Here is an 18,494-nt window from a genome sequence, read left to right on the forward strand (position 1 = left end):
ACATACGCGTTCGCGTACTCGTAAGAGAACACTGGATAAAGCTGAGGAAGAAAATAAGGTAGAAGAAGGAGAGAAAGTTGATGAGCCAATTGTAGTAGCTATGGGTGATCAAGCAGAAAATCCGAAGGCTTTGATGGACTATTCTAAGCCTAAGATTAATGACATTCAGTCTAGCATCATTAGACCAGCCATCAGGGCTAACACTTTTGAGATCAAGTCAAGCACGATCTAGATGATACAAAACTCAGTTCAGTTTGGGGGTTCTCCTACCGAAGACCCCAACATGCACATCAGAGATTTTTTTGAGATCTGCGACACTTTCAAGTTCAATGATTTGACTGAAGATGCTATCAAGCTACATCTCTTTCCATTCTCTTTGAGGGACAAGGAAAAGTGCTAGTTACACTCACTTCCAGCAGGATCTATCACCACTTGGGAAGATCTCGCTCAAAAGTTTCTCACTAAATTCTTCCCCATGGCGAAGACAGCCGCAATAAGGAATGCTCTTACCCAGTTCACGCAACAAACTGGAGAATCTCTGTGTAAGGCTTGGGATCGATATAAGGATATGTTAAGGAAGTGCCCACACAATGGCATGCCTGATTGGATGATTATTAACTGTTTCTACAATGGATTGGGTGCTACTTCTAGACCCATGCTTGATACAACATCAGGATGAGCCTTGTGAGCTAAGAGCTATGATGAAGCTTATGAACTTATTGAACTGATGGCTGCTAATGAGTACCAGAACCAGTCCCAGAGACTGACTCAGGGAAAAGTAGCAGGAATTCTGGAGTTGGACGCATCAACTGCTATAGCTGCCGAATTTAAGGCTTTGACAATGAAGGTGGACACTTTGGCTAATTACGGAGTTAATCAAATCACTAGTGTCTGTGAGCTTTGTGCTGGTGCCTATGAGATTGATCAGTGCGCAATTTCTAGTGAATCAGCTCAGTTCGTGAGCAACTTCCAGCGATCGCAGCAACCTGTCTCAGCCACTTATCATCCTAACAACTGCAATCATCCTATTTTCAGTTGAAGCAACTCTCAGAATGCGGTTCAATAGCCTTATCAGCGGTATCCAGCTAAGCAGAGTTGAAGCTCATGTGCAAGAGTCAAGCTGTTTCTATCAAGACCTTGGAAAATCAGATTGGGTAAATTGCCAATGCCTTGCTAAATCATCAACCTGGTACATTGTGTTGTGTATATGTTGTGTACTTGATGATTTCATGAACAAAACACCTTGGTAGATTTTACTCGGTGAAATTATTTAGCACTCGACGGATAAGGTTTATAGTTCCGACGGATGACTCATTATAGTCCCGACGGATGATGACTTATTATCCATCGAGTGAGTAGCTTGTGTAACAATAAGTCTGTAGCACATTTCTGCATACACTATTGTTTAGATTCTGTAAGTAGTATTCAAGTCATGTTGACTTTAACTAGATATGCAGAATAGGTTGATTAATTGTACATAGATGATGTCTTGTAATTTTGCATAAATGAAATGAAGTCAAGTGCCAGATTGCTACCCGACGGATAAACAATAATGCCATTCGACGGATGATCAATTAGACAACTCGACAGATGATCATGAACTCGACGGATGATCATGAACCCGACGGATAAAGAATTCAAATATCCATTGACAGTGATAATGTGTCGAGTAGATGCAAATGGAATATGGTAGCCTATTCAACTGGGTTTCCGAGAACAAAGAAACATTGCCATTTTCATGCTATTATGAAGATATTCAAAGATGCTGGAATAGAGTAATGAACTATCATTGTAATAGACTAGATAGTTTTTGTTTTATTATCCTGTCTCATTACTTTGTAATCTTGGTGATATATAAACCAAGAAGTAGCAACTAAGGAACCATCTGAGATAGATAGCAGAGAAACATTTGTAAGCAGAATTCTTAGCATTTCTCTGCATTCTTGGTTATTCAATATTTGTAAGCAGTTGTGAGCTTTTTGCACACAGAGTTCTCTCGATATATATTATTTATCTCTGGTGGAATCATTCAAATCCACCAGAAAGTTTTTAAAGACTCTTGTTTTTAATTACTTGTGTTTTGATTCATTTAAGTAACTATTCCGCATTGTGCTAATCAATTCACACTTATATACATATTCGAGTTGGAACATTTTTAATCAAGAAAAAGTTTCAAGAATTCCATTCAACCCCCCTTCTGTAATTCTTGTTATATTGTTAAGGGACTAACAATTGGTATCAGAGCAAGCTCTTAACTTACAAAAGTTTAAAGATCAAAACAATACAGCAAGATGAACAAGAAGGATGTTGGAGTCAAGATCCCTTTTCTGGATAAAGATAATTACCATCATTGGAAGGTAAAGATGCATCTTCATTTGTTTTCTAAAGATGAGGCCTATGTTGACTTCATAGAAAAAGGCCCTCATGTTCCAATGAGAGCTGCAACTGGAAATGAGACATATGTCCCCAAGCCAAGGCATGAATGGTCTGATCCTGACATTAAACAAGTCAAGAAGGATAAAAAGGCCATGAATATCTTGTTTAATAGAGTTGATGGTGATATGTTCGACAACATTATCAACTGCAAAACTACTAAGGATGTTTGGGATACAATACAGATCATCAGTGATGGCACTGAGCAAGTTAGAGAAAATAAGATGCAGCTACTGATTTAGCAATATGAGCATTTTCATAATGAAGAAAGTGAGTCTCTCACTGACATTTTTAGTAGGTTTCAAAAACTCCTAATGCTCTAAAGCTGCATGGAAGGGTCTATCAGACAAAAGACTCTAATCTAAAATTCCTTAGATCTCTTCCAAAGGAATGGATACCAATGACAGTCTCATTAAGAAACTCAGAAGATTATAAGGAGTTTACTTTGGAGAGACTGTATGGCATCCTGAAAACTTATGAGCTTGAAATAGAGCAAGATGAGAGGATGGAGAGAGGAAAGAAGAAAGGAGGATCCATTGCACTAGTTGCTGAGTTGGAAAAAGAGATGGAAGTGAAGATGGAAGTTGTTGAGTCAACTTCAAGGGTCTGTGAAAGCAAGGGCAAGGGGCTTGCAGTAGAAAGTGAAGATTCTTTGAGCCAAGATGACATGGAAGACATTGATGAACATTTAGCATTTCTTTTCTGAAAATTTGCCGAGCTCAAGTTCAAAAAGAACTTTGGAGCAGCCAAGCCAAATAGAAACATGGTGGATAAATCAAAATTCAAGTGTTTCAAATGTGGCTTGGCAGGGCACTTTGCCAGTGAGTGTAGGAAGTCAGATTCCAGCAAGAAAATGTTTGAGCCTGTGGATTATAAGCAAAAATACTTTGAACTGCTCAAACAAAAAGAAAGGGCTTTCATGACACAAGAAAATGACTGGGTAGTAGATGGTCTGGATGAAGATGAAGATGTCAGCTATGTCAATCTAGCCCTAATGGCCAAGTCTTATGAGACAGAAACAAGTTCTTCAAGTAATCAGGTAATTACTATAAACCTTGCACATTTATCTAAAGCTGAGTATAATGATGCTATAAATGATATGTCTACAGATTTATATCATTTGCGTGTTACACTTAAGTCTCTTACTAAAGAAAATGCTAAAATTAAATAAAACAATTTGTTTTTGAGTGAGAGAAATAATGTGCTTGAGTCTCAGTTCATTGATTTTGAAAAGTTAAGAATTGAGTGTAAGATTGCCAAGGAGGAATTAACAAAGTCCTTGAAGAAAGAAGAAATTTTGAAGAAGCAGCTCGAGCGTGAACAGGAGGTGATTAAGGCATGGAAAACATCTAGGGATGTCCATGCTCAAATCACCAAAGTTCAAGGAATTGAGTTTTTCTGTGATGCAGCCTGGAAAAAGAACAAAAATAAACTAGAACCAAATTTGGTGGATGGAGTGCTAACAGATGTAGACTCGACGGATGATAAGGATCATCCGTCGGATAACAAAAAGGGTTATTCGTCGAATGATGAAAATCCTCATACGTCGGTTGTTAGCAAGCCTATTGTTAGGGCGAAAACACGCGCTAATATTCACGCAAGTATACGCGTTCGCAAGTAATATAGAATACTTTCTAGTTCGTTCCCACAGAGACTCAGACTAATTATTGTTTAATTAAACTCACGCACCAACGTATGATTACTTCTCAATGTTAAGACACTAACACTTAGAATTGTTGACTAAATATTAACTACAATTAATTACTTAGTTTATCACTTAAATAGCACTTCAATTAACAATATTAAAACACTCATGAGATCACAACTTCATTACTACTTCTTTCAATAGTTATTGTTATTACCTTTAGCATGTGACAGTGATGATATTAATCGAATAACACGAAACTGATAAAAGCCAACTTTCATTGTACTCATACCATTCTACCAAGCATCCACAATTAAGATAGAAGTTGAATAGGCATCAATTATGTTGAGTTCCTATATGTCTACAGAAATTGACAACACAACGATTTAAGCACAAGTTATTCCTTTTGATTACACAGGGTGAATAAAACTGTTAGAGTTACCCACTAATCATGCACATCATACATGAACCTATGCTAGCATGGCAAGTTCTAAATCTCAAGATCCACCGTCGCTTCACAAGAGATTAACACCCTATCTTATATATTCGCGACGCACATAAGACGAATATGCACAACCAATACTAGATATCAAACAATCATCACACAATAAAGTATTAAACAATTAACTAAAGAATTCCATAGTAAATCCGTTGCGACCCCGTGATCACGATTAGCCCATAATAGCACTTATCGTCATCATGGGTTCATATGAAATCATGATAAACAAACACAAGAAAATAATAACTAAACTAATTATATTAAATCAGAGTACGTCACAAGAGTAATTAAGTTCAAAGTAAGAAAACTAGCATCCAACATTACAATGAAATAAGAATCACAAGAAATTATGCTTCCTCTTCGTTGCTGTGTGCTAAAATGGTCTTCTTCCTTATCTCCTTTGCTCCTTGCTTAATACCACGATCCAACCTCATGAAAACGTCTCCAAATCTACTTATATAATAGTCCCATAAAACTCAGATTACATAGAAGTTGGAAGCCAAACAGAAGTAGAAGTCTAAAAATAATTATTTAATTTCCCGACCCTGCGCGGCCGCTCAGCATAGCTGAGCGGGCGCTCAGCTTTCTGCGCGGCCGCTCAGCATAGCTGAGCAAGCGCTCAGGACCCTACTGGATTTTTCCTGAGTTTGCTCCGTTTGTTTGCCGTAATCTGCCCCTTTCTTTCCTCTCGCAATGGTGAACACATGCCAAGGCTTATTCTTGATGATTACTCCTCCGAAATGCAACTAATACCCTGAAATGCATAAATACTAGAAAAATGCATCAAATACACAAAATACTTGATTTCAAGGCACCAATTTAAGCCATTTTAAGATGTTCTAAGTGGTATAAAATGCCACTTATCACACCCCCAAACTTAAATCGATGCTTGTCCTCAAGCGTCACAGACTCAAAAACAAATAAAAAAAACATGCATGAATGCAATCTATATGAAAATGCAGCGATCCCCCTTACTACGAACAAACCAACCAAATTGCAACATCTCAACAAATGCAGTTAGGCGACTAAAGATCAATAAACTCATGCAAACGAACATACAGCCAGAAACATGGTGTGTGCAGATGCTTAACAGATACGCTTCGGAACTAGACCAGTTATTATGACTCAACTATCATCAAGGCAATCACATGATTATACAAAGAATAAAAATTCTAGGCACAAAGTGACATATAACACTACAAGAATTCTGGAGCTTATTACGGAATCATGCTTTTTATTCACGACAATAATGCTTATTTGACCATGCAATGAGTGAGGTCCACAAAAGACTTATACAATGGTATCCATGTAGCGAGCGTTAGGTTAGCGGATCCCAGACTCTAAAAGCCCTAGGTCACTAGGAACAAAGTCCCCTAAGAACTTAATAACTCGAATACCAAAGAGCCCACTCATGATCAATTATGCATAAACACCACAATTTTTTTTTCTTTTCTTTTTTTCCTTTTTTTTTCTTTTTTTTTCTTTTTTTTTCAAAATTTCTGAGCAAGTATGTTTCGCTCCATCTTGCTCAACCCTAGACTACTCGCATAACATGCGAGCCGGCTACTAGCCATTTGACGCCTAGCCACAACTAGCAACAAATTCCATTTTTACTCCATTTTTTTCTTTTTTCATGCTTTTATCACTAAGAACCTATTATCGAATTCTAAGCATAATAAATAGATTAACCTCGAAAACAATCAGATCATAACAACAATCTAGCCCTTATGCATTCTCTAAGACTTAGTGAAAATACAAGTGCTTCTAGCATGCATATCAACCTACACGACTCAATATCACTTTAATGCTATCACTACACGCGCATCAATATCACAATTTAGTTGATAAATCATCGCAAAAGGGATCATGGTATATGCATGAGCTATATGACATGATAAACAAATAAAGCTATAAAAAACTATATGGCATGAATATGCAACTATATGAACTAAACTATCATGAATATGCAACTATATGACACACACAAAATATTCCTCAACTACCACCCCCAAACTTAAAATCTTCACTGTCCCCAGTGAAGGTAGTAGAAAGAAACACAGGGTATACCTACCCGGAGTCATCATCATCATCACCCTCAGTGGGTGGAGTATCAGGCGGCGGGTATGCAGAGTCCTCACCAAAAACTGGCCACTGGATATCAGCTCCAAGGCCCCGAAAAGCAGTCCCTAACGCAAGGGTGAGCTCCTGAGCAAACCTGCTATGTGTCTCGTACATGGCATCCATCCGCCGTGAAAGCCTCCTATACTGGGTATCAGCCATCCCAGCACCCTCCTGAGCTCTCGAAGAACCAGCCTCATCACGCCTAGGCCTAGCCATAGTAGCACCTCGTGCTGGACGCCCTCCTGGAAGATGATAACCCAGCCCATGCTCCTCGGGCTCACTATCGGTCCACTCCTGCATCCCATTCAGAGTCCCAGAATCAATTGGAGCGGCCGGCAACTGCAACTGCTCATGAGTCGGCCAATTCACTCCCACTGTTCGGCAAAGCTTCGTGACCGTGGAGGCATAAGGGATGTTCATATGCTTAGCTCCCCTCAAAAACTTCAGAATTCCTTGGTAGATAAACTCACCAAGGTCCACATAGTACTCCTCATTAAGAATTCCCCACAACAACTGTGCTCTCTCAACTGTGACCTCGTGTGCATGCGAAGAAGGAAAAATATTAGCACAAATAAATGCATTCCATGCACGGGCATACCTGTTCATAGCGATCACCGGGAAGTGACGATACTCATTAGTTCCGGTCTTGAAGGTCCAAACTGTGCCCGACCTACAGAGAGTAGCATAAATCAAATCCAAGTCAAAATCCTCAGCAGTCTTCTCATTCCAGTTCTCCTCCTCGGGCTTCCTCTCTCGCTGCCCAATCACACGGCGAATCGCCGCTGGGTGATAATCAACCGTCAGCCCTCGGACCACAGAAAACCCATTTTTCTCGGCCTTCGCGTTCGCATAGAACTCGCGAACCACGCTCATCAGCACTGCTTCGGGCGACTCACAAAAAGCTATCCACCTCCTCTCTGCAATCATAGGTAGCAACTCACCATCCCTCCCCGATGGTAAAAACCCTCTCTCCTTCAGAATCGGCTTCCCCAAAAGCCTAGTGTACTCCTCCTCCGCAGCTCTGTCATTCAACCGAGGCCTTGCAGCAGTAACCCTCGATGAATCAGCAGTAGGGATTGTGCTGCTGCTATCAATAGTTCCTGCTCTCTTGGGTGCCATGGAATCTTAAATAAAAGTGTTAAGAACTGAGTTTTTGTGTTTGGGTGAGAGTTTGAGTGTAGAAAGTTTGTGGGAGATATGTAGGATAGGTGTATGTATATATAGGGTGTAAATTAGGTTAAAATTAGATTAGGAGTGGGGTTGAGGGATGAAATCATGGGGTATTAGGAAAAGAAGTCGTGGGTTTATGGGCTGTGTTTGGGTTTTTTTTAATTTTCTGATTTTTTTTTGTTTTTTCTGAACATAAAAAAAAATTCTGGCAGTTGACCCCTGAGCGGTCGCTCAGCAGAGCTGAGCGGGCGCTCAGGGGGTCACTGGAAAAAAAAATTTCAGTCCCGTTTTTCTGATTTCTTTGTGTTTTTGGATAGGTTATTAACTTCTAAGGGTTCCTGTAACAACAAATCATGGGTTGCCTCCCACGCAGCGCTTCTTTTTCGTCATTAGCTTGACGTTGAGTACCTTTCTCAAGTAGTCAATAAAATGGCACTAACCACTTCTCAGTTTGCCATGTCCCCATAGTAGTGCTTCAACCGCTGACCATTAACCTTGAATGCTTGGTCCGGATCATTCTCAAAAATTTCCACCGCTCCATGTGGAAACACAGTTTTGACAATAAAAGGTCCAGACCACCTTGATTTCAACTTCCCAGGAAAAAGTCGGAGACGAGAGTTGAATAAGAGAACTTGTTACCCCGGCACGAATAACTTAGGATGTAGCTTCCTATCGTGCCACCTCTTCACCTTTTCCTTGTACATTTTGTTATTCTCGTATGCTTGAAGTCGGAATTCATCAAGTTCATTAAGCTGAAGCAATCTTTTCTTACCAGCTGCATCTAAATCCATGTTCAACTTTTTCAACGCCCAGTAGGCCTTATGCTCAAGCTCCGCAGGTAAATGACATCCCTTACCGTACACCAACTGAAACGGGGACATACCAAGTGGAGTTTTGTATGCTGTTCTGTAAGCCCAAACAGCTTCATCGAGCTTTAAGGACCAATCCTTCCTTGACGGACAAACAACCTTCTCTAGAATGTGCTTGATCTCTCTGTTAGACACTTCCGCTTGACCATTTGTTTGCGGATGATAGGCAGTAGTAACTCGATGATTCACATTATAACGCTGCATCATAGAAGTGAACTTACGGTTGCAGAAATGTGACCCTTCATCACTTATGATTACCCGAGGTGTTCCAAACCTTGTAAAAATCTGCTTATGAAAAAAATTCAGCACTGCCTTTGCATCATTTGTCGGTAGAGCTTTGACTTCTACCCATTTTGAGACATAATCGACTGCCAGCAAGATGTACTGATTATTGCAGGATGAGACAAAAGGCCCCATGAAATCGATTTCCCAAACATCAAAGACCTCGACTTCAAGCATCACGTTTAACAGCATCTCATCCTTTCTCGTCAAATTTCCCACTCTTTGGCAACGATCACACCTTAAAACAAACTGATGCGCATCCTTAAACAAAGTAGGCCAGAAAAAACCTGCTTGCAGAATATGAGCTGCCATCTTCTCACCACCATAGTGTCCACCATAAACTGTGGAGTGGCAGTCTCGTAATATCCCCTCCGTCTCACAGAACGGGATACATCTCCTGATGATCTGGTCAGCTCCCTGTCTAAACAAATATGGTTCATCCCACATATACCACTTCACCTCATGCAGAAACTTCTTCTTTTGAGCTGAGGTCAAATTAGGAGGCATTATATTGCTGACAAGATAATTTACAATATCTGTAAACGATGGCTCTTCCTCCTGAACTGTAAAAAACTGCTCATCCGGAAAAGATTCATTGATTAATGTCCTATCTTGTGAAGTAGACTCGGGATTCTCCAACCTAGAGAGATGGTCAGCTACTTGATTCTCAATACCTTTTCGATCCTTGATCTCTAACTCAAATTCCTGAAGTAAGAGCACCCAACGAATGAGTCTCAGCTTCGAATCCTTCTTGGAAACCAAATAGCGAATGGCCGCATGATCAGTGAATACTATCACTTTAGTCCCAAGCAGATAAGATCGAAATTTCTCGAAACCAAAGACTATAGCCTAGAGCTCCTTCTCCGTAGTGGTGTAGTTCATTTGGGCCCCATTTAAGGTCTTACTCGCATAGTAGACCACATGAAAGAGATTATTCTTGCGCTGCCCCAGAACTGCACCTACCGCATAATCACTCGCATCACACATCATCTCAAACGACTCTGTCCAATCTGGTGCTGTAATAACTGGTGCAGTGATCAAACTCTTCTTGAGAGTCTCGAATGCCGCCAAACATTCATCATCAAATTTGAAAGGCACATCTTTCTCAAGCAAATTGTACAACGGCTTAGAAATCTTTGAAAAGTCCTTGATGAATCGCCGATAAAAACCCGCATGACCAAGAAAACTTCGGATTCCCTTCACAGAAATAGGTGGTGGAAGATTTTCAATGACTCCCACCTTGGCCTTGTCCACCTCCAGACCCTTGCTAGAGACCTTATGCCCAAGAATAATGCCTTCACGCACCATAAAATGACATTTCTCCCAATTGAGCACCAAATTAGTTTCCACGCACCTTTTGAGTACGGCACGAAGATTATTCAAACATTCATCATACGAATGTCCAAAGACGGAGAAGTCGTCCATGAACACCTCGATATTATTTCCAATCATGTCAGAGAATATAGCCATCATACATCTCTGAAAAGTGGCCGGGGCACCACATAACCCAAATGAAACTCTGTGAAAAGCAAACGTGCCAAATGGACAAGTGAAGGTAGTCTTTTCCTGATCCTCTGGTGCAATACAAATCTGATTATACCCTGAATAGCCATCCAGAAGACAATAATACTTATGACCAGCCAACCTGTCAAGCATCTGATCAATGAAAGGAAGAGGGAAATGATTCTTCCTCGTGGCTTTGTTCAACTTTCGATAATCCATGCATACTCTCCATCCTGTAACTGTTCGAGTGAGGATGAGCTCATTCTTCTCATTTGCTACCATAGTGATACCTCTTTTCTTAGGCACACATTGTACGGGGCTCACCCAAGAACTGTCAGAAATAGGATAAATGATGCCTGCATCGAGCCATTTCAGAATTTCTTTCTTCACTACCTCCTTCATGATAGGATTAAGTCTGCGCTGCTGTTCAACAGTCGGCTTACTACCTTCCTCTAGCAGAATTTTATGCATACAATATGAATGGCTGATCCCCTTGATGTCTGCTATGGTCCATCCAATATCTGATTTGAATTCTCTCAAAATCCTTAAGAGCTTGTCTTCCTCACTGCCTGAAAGGTCAGATGTAATAATAACAGGTAAAGTAGATGCATCACCTAAAAAAGCATACCTCAAGTGTTCAGGTAGTGGCTTGAGCTCCAAGGTAGGTGCTTCCTCTATTGATGGTTTGAGCTTTCCTTCAGCATTCTTGAGGTTAGAAGTACCAAGAGATTCAAACGGCATGTCCAGCTTTCGCTTCCAGGGAGAAGCATTCAGATATTGTAATTGCTCATTGCCATCTTCATCATCACTGTCAAAATCCCCCACTAAGGCCTTTTCCAAAGCATCAGACATTAGCATGCGATCGAGTTCTGAAGTAACCGCAGAATCAATCACATCCACTTTTAAGCACTCCTCATCTTCTGTAGGGAATTTCATTGCCTTGAACACGTTGAAGGTCACATCCTGATCTTGTACCCGCATAGTAAGTTCACCTTTCTGCACATCTATCAAGGTACGGCTAGTAGCCAAGAAAGGTCTTCCCAAGATTATGGGAATCTTCTTATCTTCCTCAAAATCCAGAATAACAAAATCTGCAGGAAAGAAGAGCTTATCCACCTTGACTAGCACATCCTCCACTATGCCTCTTAGGTAAGTAATAGAACGATCAACCAATTGTAGAGACATGTATGTGTGTTTTGGATCAGGCAAATCCAACTTTTTAAAGATCGACAACGACATCAGATTGATGCTTGCTCCCAAATCACAAAGGCACTTGTCAAAAGTCAACTTGCCAATGGTGCAAGGAATGGTGAAGCTACCTGGATCTTTAAGCTTTGGAGGTAACTTTTGCTGCAGAACAGCGCTGCATTCTTCCGTGAGAGCAACGGTCTCAAAGTCATCCAGTTTCACCTTCCTTGAAAGAATACTCTTCATAAACTTCGCATAACTAGGCATTTGCTCCAGAGCCTCAGCGAAAGGTATATTGATGTGAAGTTTCTTGAACATCTCCAGAAACTTACCGAACTGTCTATCCAGCTTTTGTTGCTGCAATCTCTTAGGAAAAGGTGGTGGAGGATAGAGCTGTTTCTCCCCTGTATTACCCTCAGGCAGAGTGTGTTCAACAGTAGTCTTCCTTGGTTCTGCCGCTATCTCCTTTTGCTTAGCTTCTTCATCTCTAATTTCAGCTTCTCCTTCTTTTGGCTTTTCAGTATTAGCAACTTTCCCAGACCTTAAGGTAATAGCCTTGACTTGCTCTTTAGCTTCCTTCCTTTCTGGTACTTCCGTGTCACTAGGGAGTGTTCCAGGTTGATGATTGAGCACTGCATTGGCTATTTGACCGATTTGATTTTCCAAGGTCTTGATAGAAACTGCCTGACTCTTGCATAACAGCTTAAGTTCCTCAAAATCAGCACTAGTAGGTGCAGCTGCACTTCCCTGTTGAGGGTATGATTGCCTTTGAGCATACTGCTGTGGTTGCTGGAATCCAGGTGGATTAAACTGTTTACTCACACCTTGCTGATATGGTGGCTGAATAGCATTCTGATTATTACCCCAGCTGAAATTTGGATGATTTCTGTTGTTAGGATGATAAGTAGCTGGCACAGACTACTGTTGTCACTGATAATTATTCACATACTGAACAGATTCATTGACAAGAGAACACTGATCTGTAGCATGAGAACCTGCACAAAGCTCACAAAGCTCACAAAGCATAGCTATTTGATTAACTCCATATGTAGCTAGATAATCAACCTTCATCGCCAGCGCCTGGAGCTGTGCTGCAATAGCGGTGGCTGCATCGACTTCCAGAATACCTGCTACCTTCCTAGGCATCATCCTCTGAGTTGGGTTTTGATGCTCATTTGCAGCCATGGTCTCGATAAGATTATAAGCCTCAGTATAGCTTTTAGCCCATAAGGCGCCTCCAGCTGCTGCATCGAGCATGGGCCGAGATTGGGCCCCCAAACCATTATAGAAACCAGTGATCACCATCCAATCGGGCATTCCATGATGTGGACACTTCCTCAACATTTCCTTGTAGCGTTCCCAAGCTTCGCACATAGATTCTGTAGGTTGCTGTGCAAACTGAGTAAGAGTACTCCTCATAGTAGCAGTCCTTGCCATCGGATAAAACTTCACCAGAAACTTTTGCGCAAGATCTTGCCAAGTAGTGATGGACCCAGCTGGTTCAGAATGTAACCAGTCCTTAGCTTTGTCCCTCAGTGAGAATGGGAAAAGCCTCAACTTGATAGCCTCATCAGTCACGCCATTATACTTAAAAGTGCTGCAGATCTCGACAAAATTCCTTATGTGCATGTTGGGGTCTTCAGTTGCAGCTCCTCCAAAAGAAACAGAATTCTGCACCATCTGAATAGTGCCCGGCTTGATTTCAAAGGTGTTAGCTTGAATAGCCGGATGAAGAATGCTTGACTGAATGTCATCAATTTTAGGCCGAGAAAAGTCCATAAGAGCTGGATCAGCCTGAACAATATGATCACCCATGTTTACTGGTTCTTTCTGCTCAGTTCCTGAATCCGAATCTTCAAAATCTATCTTCTCCGGAATATCAAGAACTTCGTCTATCTCCTCAACTGTATCTAAAGTCCTCTTGCGAGTACGAGAACGAGTTTGCATAAACGCTCGCTTAAGTACCTGAAACACAGCCAAAAATAATAAGTAACAACTACGTCCTAATCACTGAGTCCTAATGACCAATGATTGTAAGTACATAAACTAAACAAATACGCCGAGTCCCCGGCAGTGGCGCCCAAAACTTGTTAGGGAGAAAATACGCGCTAATACTCACGCAAGTATACGCGTTCGCAAGTAATTAGAATACTTTCTAGTTCATTCCCACAGAGACTCGGACTAATTATTGTTTAATTAAACTCACGCACCAACGTATGATTACTTCTCAATGTCAAGACACTAACACTTAGAATTGTTGACTAAATATTAACTACAATTAATTACTTAGTTTATCACTTAAATAACACTTCAATTAACAATATTAAAATACTCATGAGATCACAACTTCATTACTACTTCTTTCAATAGTTATTGTTATTACCTTTAGCATGTGACAGTGATGATATTAATCGAATAACACAAAACTGATAAAAGCCAACTTTCATTGTACTCATACCATTCTACCAAGCATCCATAATTAAGATAGAAGTTGAATAGGCATCAATTATGTTGAGTTCCTATATGTCTACAGAAATTGACAACACAACGATTTAAGCACAAGTTATTCCTTTTGATTACACAGGGCGAATAAAACTGTTAGAGTTACCCACTAATCATGCACATCATACATGAACCTATGCTAGCATGGCAAGTTCTAAATCTCAAGATCCACCGTCGCTTTACAAGAGATTAACACCCTATCTTATATGTTCGTGACGCACATAAGACGAATACGCACAACCAATACTAGATATCATACAATCATCACATAATAAAGTATTAAATAATTAACTAAAGAATTCCATAGTAAATCCGTTGCGACCTCATGATCATGATTAGCCCATAATAGCACTTATCGTCATCATGGGTTCATATGAAATCATGATAAACAAACACAAGAAAATAATAACTAAACTAATTATATTAAATCAGAGTACGTCACAAGAGTAATTAAGTTCAAAGTAAGAAAACTAGCATCCAACGTTATAACGAAATAAGAATCACAAGAAAGTATGCTTCCTCTTCGTTGCTGTGTGCTAAAATGGTCTTCTTCCTTATCTCCTTTGCTCCTTGCTTAATACCACGATCCAACCTCGTGAAAACGTCTCCAAATCTACTTATATAGTAGTCCCATAAAACTCAGATTACATAGAAGTTGGAAGCTAAACAAAAGTAGAAGTCTAAAAATAATTATTTATTTCCCGACCCTACACGGCCGCTCGGCATAGCTGAGCGGGCGCTCGGGACCCTACTGGATTTTTCCTGGGTTTGCTCCGTTTCTTCACCGTAATCTGCCCCTTTCTTCCCTCTTGCAATGGTGAACACATGCCAAGGCTTATTCTTGATTATTACTCCTCCGAAATGCAACTAATAACCTGAAATGCATAAACACTAGAAAAACGCATCAAATACACAAAATACTTGATTTCAAAGCACCAATTTAAGCCATTTTAAGATGTTCTAAGTGGTATAAAATGCCACTTATCACCTATCAGTAAAGCCAAACTTGTTAAGCTGAATGAAAAGTATGGATCTGTTTCCAAAAACTTTATTTCAGGAGAATCGAGTCAAGTGAAGAAAGGGAAAAAGGCTAATGTTGGTCACATGACTGTCAAACAGTTAAGTGACAGACTTGAAAAGATTGAGGTAAAAACAGAGGATAAAAAGAAAAACAATAGAAATGGTAAAGTAGGGATTAACAAACACAATAACTACACACGAGATAAATATGCTCCTAGAAAAATCTGTGTCAAGTATGGTAGTGTAAATCATCTGTCTATTAATTACAAATCTGCCATGCCTACTTCCATATCTGTTCCACCTCACTTTCCTAACATTAATGCCATGCCTCCCATGCCTATGAATGTTATGTCTACACAGAATATGAATGCACAGTTTGCTAATATGTCATTTGCACCTAATCCTTATTATGCTGATTTAGTATGCCATAAATGCCATTTAACATGCCTTACTGGAATAACAGGTTTACTAATAGCATGCCATTCCATGTTGATTATAATATGCATGATAATTCTTTTGCAATGAATGGTTTCAAAGGCCCAACTCAAATGACCAAGGATGAATCTGATATCCCCAAGTCAAATGAGATAAAGCCTAAGAAACAGAAAAAGAAAGCTAACAAGGCATGACCCAAAGAAACTTGGGTACCAAAATCAACTTGATTTGATTTTGATGTGTGCAGGGAAACATAAAGAATCTTTGGTACTTGGATAGTGGTTGTTCAAAACACATGACTGGTGATTATACCCTGCTCACAGAGTTTAAGGAGAGAGCTAGCCCAGGTATTACTTTTGGAGATGACAACAAGGGTTATACTGTGGGATATGGCTTGATTTCAAAGGACAATGTCATCATTGAGGAAGTTGCCTTAGTGGATGGTCTCAAACACAATCTGTTGAGTATCAGCCAGCTTTGTGATAAAGGCAACTCAGTAACCTTCAACTCAGAAGCCTGTGTTGTGACTAATAAAAGAAGCAACAAAGTAGTTCTCACTGGTGTGAGAAAAGGAAATGTGTACCTAGATGATTTCAACTCATCTTATGCAGAATCTGTTACTTGTCTTCTCAGTAAAGCAAGTCAGGATGAAAGTTGGCTGTGGCATAAAAAGCTATCCCCTTTAAACTTCAAGACCATGAATGAGCTAGTAAAGAAAGAACTGGTTAGAGGCATTCCTCTAGTGGAGTTTTCTAAGGATGGATTGTGTGATGCCTGCCAAAAAGGGAAGCAGATTAAAGCATCATTCAGGAAGAAACTTGATTCAACAATTGAAGAACCTTTGCAACTGCTACACATGGATTTGTTTGGACCAGTCAATGTGTTGTCCATCTCAAGGAAAAGATTTTTCCTAGTAATTGTAGATGATTTCTCAAATTTCTCTTGGACATATTTCCTAAAGTCTAAAGATGAGGCTAGTGAAATCATCATCAATCACATAAGGCAAGTCAATAATCATCCTGATTTCAAGGTTAGAAGAATCAGGAGTGACAATGGAACTGAGTTCAAGAATTCTGTCATGAGAGCATTTTGTGAGGAAAATGGGATTCTGAATGAGTTTTCAGCAGCAAGAACTCCACATTAGAATGGAGTAGTGGAAAGGAAGAACAGATCACTTATTGAAGCTGCAAGGACAATGCTTGAAGAATCTAAACTGCCAACATATTTCTGGACTGAAGCTGTAAACACTGCATGCTACACTCAGAATACTTCTCTGGTTAATCAAGCAACATACATGGCTCCCTATCAATTGTTCAAGAAAAAGAAGCCAACTCTAAATTTTCTTCATGTCTTTGGCTGCAAATGCTATATTCTGAGAAATCAAACTGATCAAAATGGGAAGTTTGATGCTAAAGCAGATGAAGGAATTTTTGTTGGATATGTTGTTGGTAAAGCATATAGAGTCTACAATCTAAGAACCAACATTGTTGTGGAATCAATACATGTTGTGTTTGATGATAAAAATATTAAAGGACTTCAAGATGGAGATTACCATGAGAGCCTAAAATTCGACAATATTGAGATGGTCAGTGATGACAGTGATGATGAAAGTGATCAAGAAACAGTATCTAAGGATAATGCATAAAAATCTACTTCCAATGAAGCACAAAACTCAACATATGTCGAGTTGCATAATGCTTCATCCGTCGGGAGGCAATCTGCATTATCCGTCGGGAGACAACCAGCTTCATCCGTCGATACTCAAAATTCACCATCCGTCGGGTTATCAAAAGGAGCAGGAAGTCAAGATAGATCACCTACAGAAAGTTCCCCTTTCTCAAATCAAAGATCTACAAACTCAGGGGGTATTTCTAACAATCAAAACTCAATCACACATCAAAACAACAATGAGGCCTCTTCATCTAGAGCTAATCTACCTCAACAAAGGAAATGGACAAAAGATCACCCCTTTGAGCTTATTATTGGTGATGTTTCTTCTAGAGTTCAAACCAGGAGAGCAACTCAAGAAGAATGTCTATACATCAGCTTTCTTTCCAAAGAAGAACCAAAGAAGGTAGAAGAAGCTTTGTTGGATCCTAATTGGATTTTAGCTATGCAGGAGGAGCTAAACCAATTTGAAAGGAATAATGTATTAAAGCTGGTGCCCAAGCCTAAAGGAAAGAATCCAATAGACACCAAATGGGTATTCGGAAACAAGATGGATAAAAATGGCATAGTAGTCAGGAACGAATCTAGATTGGTTGCTAAGGGCTATTTTCAACAAGAAGAAATAGATTTTGATGAAACATTTGCTCCTGTTGCAAGACTTGAAGCCATCAGAATCTTCCTAGCCTATGCAGCCCATGCCAATTTCAAAGTCTATCAAATGGATGTCAAAAGTGCCTTTCTGAATGGAGATTTGGAGGAGGAAGTCTATGTCAGTCAACCTCCTGGCTCTGAAGATCCAAATTTTCCAAAACATGTATATTACTTTTGAAAGCACTTTATGGACTGAAGCAAGCACCTAGAGCCTGGTATGACACTTTATCAAAGTTCCTTATGGAAAATTACTTCACAAGAGGTACTGTAGATAAAACTTTATTTTTCAGAAATGTTAATGGCTCTAGTATACTTGTTCAAATTTATGTAGATGATATTATTTTTGGCTCTACAGATGAGAAACTTTGCAAAAAGTTTTCCAAATTGATGCAAAGTAAGTATGAAATAAGTATGATGGGAGAACTGACTTACTTTCTTGGTTTACAAGTTAAGCAAGTTAGTGATGGAATATTCATTAGTCAAACTAAATACATTTTTGATCTTTTAA

At 39.7% G+C, this 18,494-nt stretch overlaps 2 non-coding genes across 2 annotated transcripts; one reads left to right on the plus strand and one right to left on the minus strand.

Moving 5' to 3' along the window:
• Positions 1 to 486: 486 nt before the first annotated feature.
• On the minus strand, positions 487 to 597 carry LOC141688092 (small nucleolar RNA R71). The gene has a single exon (XR_012561558.1). It is a non-coding gene; the product is annotated as a small nucleolar RNA R71 (small nucleolar RNA).
• A 12,428-nt stretch (positions 598 to 13,025) lies between these two features.
• LOC141687598 (small nucleolar RNA R71) lies at positions 13,026 to 13,132 on the plus strand. Its single transcript, XR_012561090.1, has one exon. It is a non-coding gene; the product is annotated as a small nucleolar RNA R71 (small nucleolar RNA).
• The last annotated feature ends 5,362 nt before the right edge of the window (positions 13,133 to 18,494 follow it).

Source organism: Apium graveolens, chromosome 9, assembly GCF_009905375.1.
Source record: "Apium graveolens cultivar Ventura chromosome 9, ASM990537v1, whole genome shotgun sequence".
Lineage (NCBI taxonomy): Eukaryota > Viridiplantae > Streptophyta > Magnoliopsida > Apiales > Apiaceae > Apium > Apium graveolens.